This window comes from Marmota marmota, unplaced genomic scaffold (genome assembly GCF_001458135.2).
Source record: "Marmota marmota marmota unplaced genomic scaffold, marMar, whole genome shotgun sequence".
In the NCBI taxonomy this organism is placed as follows: Eukaryota; Metazoa; Chordata; class Mammalia; order Rodentia; family Sciuridae; genus Marmota; species Marmota marmota.
This window is the reverse complement of record NW_026000136.1, coordinates 869032-876917: the sequence shown is the minus strand read 5'-3', so window position 1 is coordinate 876917 and position 7886 is coordinate 869032.

The window sequence follows — 7886 nt, the reverse complement described above, 5'->3', positions numbered from 1 at the left end:
AGGCACTTTGCATTAAGAGATGAGGGCGCGAGGGTTGCAATGTCAGCCACTGAGAGGCTGGTCTGAAACACAGGGTAATAATGACAGCCAGAATATATCAACAGCTTACTGTGTACCCAATACCATTGTACCACTTCACGTATGTAAACTCATTTATTCTCACAAAAATATACAAGTTTTCTGGGTGCAGTGCCATACACCTGTAATCCCAGTAGCTTGGGAGGCCGAGGCATGAGGATCTTGAGTTCAAGTCCAGTCTCAGCAACTTAGCAAGACCCTAAGCAATTCAGTGAGACCCTGGCTATAAATAAAATGTCAAAACAGCTGGGAATGTGGTTCAGTGTTGAAAGTACCCCTGGGTTCAATCCCTGGTACCAAAAAAATTTACAAATTAGATACCTTTATCACCTTTATTTTACAGATGAAGAAATTGAGGCTGACATGCAAAACTTGTTTTGTATGGACATATACAAAAGTTGATTGTTCATAGAATGGCTAAGACTTATAAAAATAGTATAGAAATGAAGAAAGAGACAACTCATGTAGATTTCTTATATTTTCTTTCCAGCTGTTTGTTCCACAGAACATCGGGATCATTGTACTGTTGTAGTGATGATGATTTTCTGTGTGTGGCAGGGAGGATATATAGTGTTAGCTGAGCACATCTATCCAGATTAAGGTAGTATAGCTCTAGAGAGATTTGTAACTTTGATCTATCACTGTGTCTGCTTTTGGAACCTTTGTAATTACCAGGAGAGTAAATATTTATCCTTTGACCAACTGAAGGGATCATTGTTACTAGTGAGCCATGATTTTGCCTTCAAACCTAAAAATATGACTAGTCAAAGAACCAAACAAAAAACAAAACAAAACATGGGGATGGGGTTGTGGCTCAGTTGTAGAGCATTTGCCTAGCATGTGTGAAGCACTGGGTTCAATTCTCAGCACCATATAAACAAATAAAAGTAAAAAACAAACATTTTTAAAAAATTAACACTAAGAAAGAGGAACTTTTTCAAGGTCACGGAATCAAGAATAGGGTGAAATATTTGGATTTGAGCAACGATGGGGACTAAATGTAACCATATAACCCAAATGTGTGGATAGCCTCCAGAGGGCTTTAGGGGAGGGACATATGTCAGGGATTTGCCTTTATTTCTTCCTGGGAAAGGAACCACTTTTGGCTACTAGGAGAGGGGTTCAGTAGGAGGTATGACAGTAGGTCACATAAATTGTAGAACCCAATAAGAGATTTTGGAGGAGATATATATATATCTCCTATCTACTATCCATTTATAGAATACCTTAGCAACAAAGAACAAAACAGCCTCCACTTGATCTCCTCGTCTAGCCAAATAGTTCTAGAGGTATTGCTATTCTTCTGGCTTATGCCTTTATCTGCTCGACCAAGAAGACTCTTAGATTTCTGGACAATTCTAACAGAAAATTCTCCCTAATACTGTATGTACAGTTTTCTCTATAATGTCCACTTACTGTTCTTGGCTCTGCCCTCTGATGCCAAACGACAAATCATCCTTCCACGTGAAAAAAATCTTTTTTTATTTTGATAGTGGGTGACTAGGGATTGAACCAGGGGCACTTTAGCGCTGAGCTACGTACCCAGCCCTTTTTTATTCTGAGATAGGGTCTTGCTAAGTTACTGAAAGCCTTGCTGAGTTGCTGAGGTTGGCCTCAAAATTGCAATCCTTCTGCCTCAGGCTCCCAAGTTGCTGGGTTTTTAGGCATGCACACTGTGCCGGCATCCCTCTTCTTCCCCTGGTACTGGGATTGAAGGCAGAGGTGCTCTACCGCTGAGCAACTTCCCAGCTCTTTTTAAATTTCGAGACAAGGTCTCACTAAATTGCCCAGGCTGGTTTGGAATTTGCAGTCCTCCTGCCTTATTCTCCAGAGTCTCTGTAGTTTCAGGTGTGTGCCACCATGTCCAGCCCACATGAGAAATCATTAAACATTTAAGGACTGATATGCTGATTCCCCTAAATATCTCCTCAGAGGAAATGTCTCCAGTTCCATAACCATCATTTGTGTAGTCCTTTGTAAAAGCCAATTAGCAAGGTATAATTCATAAAAATTAGATTAATAGATTAATGATATCTGTTGCTATTTTGATCAGATGCTTTAATTCTTCTCTTGGTTATTATTATTTAACTCAGTACTGAGGAATTTTTCAATGTTCCTTTAAATTGATTGAAATATTCCAGATGTAGTGTTATAAATTTAAAAATTAATATGATTATTAAATATTATAAGTATAATAAATGTGGTATATTAAAACATTAATACCTTAACTAATAAAAATTATTTAATCTGTATTAGAAATCTAGTTCTTTACCATTTGTGTTTGTGGGATTGATTGAAACTAAGTCATGTTATTGGTTTTGGTGGATAACTGAATACTTTTTGTCTCACCTGTGTCTGTGTCAAATTCTAGACTGACTTTCATTATATATCAATTTATAATCACCTACTTCTTTCAAGATGCCTCTATGAATACAGAAAAGTTCTACTTGTAGCTCTGATCAGCTACATGATAGCATAGGCTAGTTAATCATTAATAACTATATTGATTAAAAAAGGTTTTTTAATTGTAGATGGACACAATGCCTTTATTTAATTTATTTTTATATGGTGCCTCACACATGCTAGGCAAGTGCTCCACCACTGAGCTATAACCTCAGCTCACTACATTGATATTTTGCTTCTAATACCAATTATTATTTCTTTAGGGACATCTCTGTCCTGTCTGATCATAAATGGTTACTTCTGCTGATTGGGCAAAGATTAAGAATCTTATGTTTATAAATCTTAGCCCAGGTGCTCTAGAAGTATGTTCTGGTTGTCAGAGATCAGCTGATATATGCTGCCTTCTGGATGGGAGGCAGAAAATCCACAGGAGATATTGGCTTGGGTGTGTGGCTCAGTACAGCACTTGCCTGGCGTGTGTGAAGCCATGGGTTCAGGCCACAGCAGCAAAACAAAACTTTAGGTTAGCATTGTTCATGCTCAGGAAAGGAGATGAAGTCTCTGATTTTATGTTTCCTGTTCTAGGTTTTATCAGGATTAGACTAGGCCAGAATTTGTGCATGTCCAGATTATCTGCATGCAATTTTTAATGCCCACGGTGTTCCAGGGATTATGTCCTATTCTTCATCTAAGCATAGGAACTTTCCCCATATTGTAGAGGCTGAATTTACTGAGACTCATTCATCATCTCTCAGTAAGGAGTAAACTCAAGGTCTGAGATATATTCTACAATTTGTAACTGGAAAGTATGAGTTTGAAAGAATTGGAAGTATAGGTTTCCATATAAAGAAAGCATGCTTTGCAGACACACACCCAACTTTTGTGACATTATCTTGTTCTCTTGGCTAATGTAGAACATGAATTCCCCTGACATCTATAATGGTTCCATCCTCCTGTTTCCTTAAAGTATATAAACTAAAATTTTGCTCTAGAGTGTTTATAATGATTTTTTCTTTTTTTCTTTCTTTATTTTTTTATTTTTATTTTTTGGTAAACTACCCTCCAGCACCAAATGGTTCCAATAACTGGTGGTAAGAATTGGTTTGTAATGGGAGGGTATAAGACTGGAGAGATTTGAGAGTAGCCTGTGGATGTGGTTTCTATCCAAATGTAATTTCCCCCATAGCCTTACTGTATAATGCAGACTCAAATTCAATTAATAAAGAGGCTACTGATAGAGATTCTAGCATTTGTGGTCTAAGAAAAGATAATACATTGATCAAGAAGTCAAGTATAAGACAGAGACGGGGAAGGGAGATATTGAGGAATGGAATCCAAGAGGGTAGCCTAGTTACCATCCAAGACTTTTATGTTCACATGAAGAATAACATGATAGTAGGGTAAGAGATATTTTTCAACAGAGCTCCTAGGAGAGTTCAAGCTTCCAGTAGTAACGGAATAGCTCATTCAGACTAACATCCATAGCAATTACTACGCAACCTGGATAATCTCTTGAGGTGGGCACAACCACTTAAAGGCATCCCAGAATAAACAAAAGAAAGCCCAAACTAGAAGGAAGTCAATAATTGAAAGATGAGAAATGCACTAAGTGGAATTTTGTGCTTATGAATTTTTGCGTAAAACGAAACCTCCCAGTATCTGTGACATGAGGTAGCAGAAAACTGAAGTCTCATTGACCAGAAGGGTAAGAGGACAGAACTGAAACCTGGCAGAACAGCTAGAAAACCAATGAGGGTCATCCTGGGAAGAGGGAGATTCAGAGGGGGAAAGTCTCTAAACTGCATATGAAATCTGTCCTGATGTATATTGGTCACTGGACTATGCAAGCTGGGGTTGGGGAGACTCCAGAGAATGTCAGGAAAACGGCCGTTGGATGTAAAAGAACTGAATGAATATTTCTCCTGCCACAGGAGAAATAGAATTAGTGTGAATATAGCCAAATTAATTTTCTGCTAGAACACAAATCAGTACTCTCCAGATTATAACTCAATCCAGAGTCTCTACAATGTGAAATTAATAATGCCCAGCATACAATAAAAAATCTAAATATACAAAGAAACAGGAAAATATGACCTATTTCAAAGGGAAAAAATCCATCAATTAAACTGACTTTAAAATGTTGGAACAAGCAGATAAAAACTTTCAAACAACTATTATAAAAAATAAGATGTCCAAAGATTTGAAGGAAAATATTCTCATAATGAATGGCCAGAAGAGTAATCTCAGCCAAAAAAATTACTATAGCAAAAGAAGCTGGTGACCCACACCTATAATCCCAGGTAATTGGGAGGTTGAGGCAGGAGGATTGCAAGTTCAAGGTCAGCCTGGTCAAGTTAGTGAGATCCTGTCATGAAATAAAAAATTAAGAGAACTGGAGGTGTGGCTCAGTGGTAGAGTGATCCTGTATTCAATCTCCAGTAACACACACACTGTGCACGCACAGACAGGAACCACATGAAAATGTAAGAACTGAAAGATAAAATATCTGAGAATATTCTCCACTACAATTGACTTCCAGTAGAGGTCAATAAAATATGACAAGAAGCTGGATATGTTGGCTCATGTCTGTAATCCCAGCTTCTCACGAGGCTGAAGCAGGAGGAACACAAGTTCAAGGCCAACCACAGCAACTTAGTGAGACCCTGGTTCAAAATAATAAAAAAAATCTGGTGATGTGGCTTAGTGGTAAAGTGACCCTGGGTTCAATCCCCAGTCCCACAAAATTTTTAAAATTAAAAAACAAAGATAGGAAACTCCCAAATATTTGAAAATTAAATGTAATTAATTAATCTATAATCAATCCATGGGTTGAATAAAAAATGTAAAAGGAAAATTTGAAAATATCAAAAAATTTTTTTTAGTTTGAGTTGGACACTATTTATTTATTTATTTTTATGTGATGCTGAGGATTGAACCCAGGGCCCCGCATGTGCTTGGTGAGCACTCTACCACTGAGCCACAATCCTAGCCCTTGAAAATAGTTTTGATTGGATGATGTGAAAAATACATCCAGTTCAGAACATTTTCTAATTGTATGCAAGATGCAGTGAGGCAGTGCTTAGAAGGGAATGTAAAGCTTTAAATGATGATGTTAGAAAAGAAGAGGAGTGTAAAATCCATGATCTAAGTTTCTACCATATGGAGATAGAAAAAGATACCAATCCAAGCCAAAATGAATGGAAGGAAATAATAGAGGGAATAAATTAAAAGCACAAATAAATAGAAAAAGTTAATAAAAGCCAAAAGATGCCTCTTTGAAAATATTAATATTGATTATTATTATTAATTATATTATTATTATATATTATTAATTATATTATTAATATTGATGAACATTGGCATGGTTTCTGAAGGAAAACAACAACAACAAAAAACAACCCCAAACTGTCAAAATTAAAAACAAGCCCAGGCAGTGATGCATGCCTGTACTCCCAGGGACTGAGACTAGGAAAGAGAAAGAGATAAGGCTAGAGGTTTGCAGATTCAAGGGAAGTATGGGCAATTTAGACCCTGTGTCAAAATAAAATTATAAAAAAGGGGCAAGGGTTATAACTCAGTGGTAGAGTGCTCCTGGTTTAATACCAGTACTGCAAAAAAAAAAAAAAGTTACTACTTTTTCTAAGAATTCAACTGCAACATGGGAATATTATGAACATCTTTATGTCAGTAGATTTGATAACATTAGTTAATAAACAATGCCAATTTTAGGGTGGGTTGTGGCTCAGAGGTAGAGCATGCGCCTAGCATGTGTGAGGCACTGGGTTCAATCCTCAGCACCCACCACATAAAATAAAATAAAGACATTGTGTCCACCTATAACTAATAAATAAATAAATAAAAAAGAATGCCAATTTTTAATAGTCTTTCAGGAAAGAATGTGTTTTGTGAGACCAGATTCACTCTCCTAGCAAAACCTGATAAAAGCATTTGCTCTTTTCTCCCATTTCTTAAAAAGAATATTAAACCCTATGCCTCCAAAAGGTAGATGCAAGCCAGGCATGGTAGCACACACCTGTAATCCCAGTAATTTAGAGGCTGAGGCAAGAGAATCACAAGTTCAAGTTCAGCCTTAACAACTTAGCAAGTATGAAAAGAAAAAAAAGAGAAAAAAAATCCTTATGAAAAATTGGGAAAATGAATCCCAGAAATATATAAAAGGGAAAATACATCATTATAAAATGAGAGCATACCAAAAATGCAAGGATGGCTTAACTGTTGAGTATCAATTGATATAACTAACCACATTAAAAGGATGCAGGAGGGGGCTGGGGATATAGCTCTGTTGGTAGAGTGCTTGCCTCAAATGCACAAGGCACTGGGTTCAATCCCCAGCACTACAAAAAGAGGGAAAAAAAAGATACAGGAGGAAAAAAACCATTAATAGATGCATAAAAGCACTTAAAACTATTCAGCATTAAAATGCTCAGCAAAATTCAGGAATAAAAGAAACCTTCCACAATCTGAATAAAGACAGCTGTGCACACTTCACATAACATAATACTTAAAGATGAAATAGTAACTGATTTTCCTATAAGATTAGGCACAAAGATCTCCACTTTCACTATTTTCATTCATCATTATATTGGCAGACTGGGAAATAAAGACAGAAAACAAGAAAATGGCAAAAATCTAAGAGGCAGAAATAAAACTGTCTCCATTTGCGGAGAATATGGTTACCTGGAAAATCTTAAGAAATCTACTAAGTATTTGAATTAATCTGTATATCTATGGAGATCAGAGGACCAATTCCACTTCTATTAACCAGATCAAACACCTGGAAATGAAAAATTTAAAAAAACCCACTTACAATGAATAATACTTTGGAATAAGTTTATCAAGTATATGCAAGAACTCTACACTAAAAATTACTGGGCTGAGGTTGTAGCTCAGTTGTAGAGCACTTGCCTGGCACATGTGAGGTACCGGATTCCATCCTCAGCACCATATACAAATAAATAAATAAAACAAAGGTATTGTGTCCATCTACAAATAAAAAAATATATAAACATTACTATTTGTTTTTTGAAAAAATATTTTGTTAGTTGTAGATAAACACAATAGCTTTATTTATTTATTTATTTTTATGTGGTGTTGAGGATTGAACTGAGTGCCCAATAGTGCAAGGTAAGCTCTTTGCCACTGAGCCACAATCCCAGCCCCTAAGTGTTTCTTAGAGAACACTGAAATGTCCTAAATAGAAACATACTATATTTATGGATTGGAAGCCTCAACATTTGTCAAGAAGTCTCTCCCGGCAAATGAATCTATAGTGTCAAAATAATCCCAATAATAATTTAAGCAGGTTGACAAGATGATTCTGAAACATACAGAAATGCAATAGTTCCAAATAAGCCTAAATAATCTTCAAAAAGAAGAGCAACATT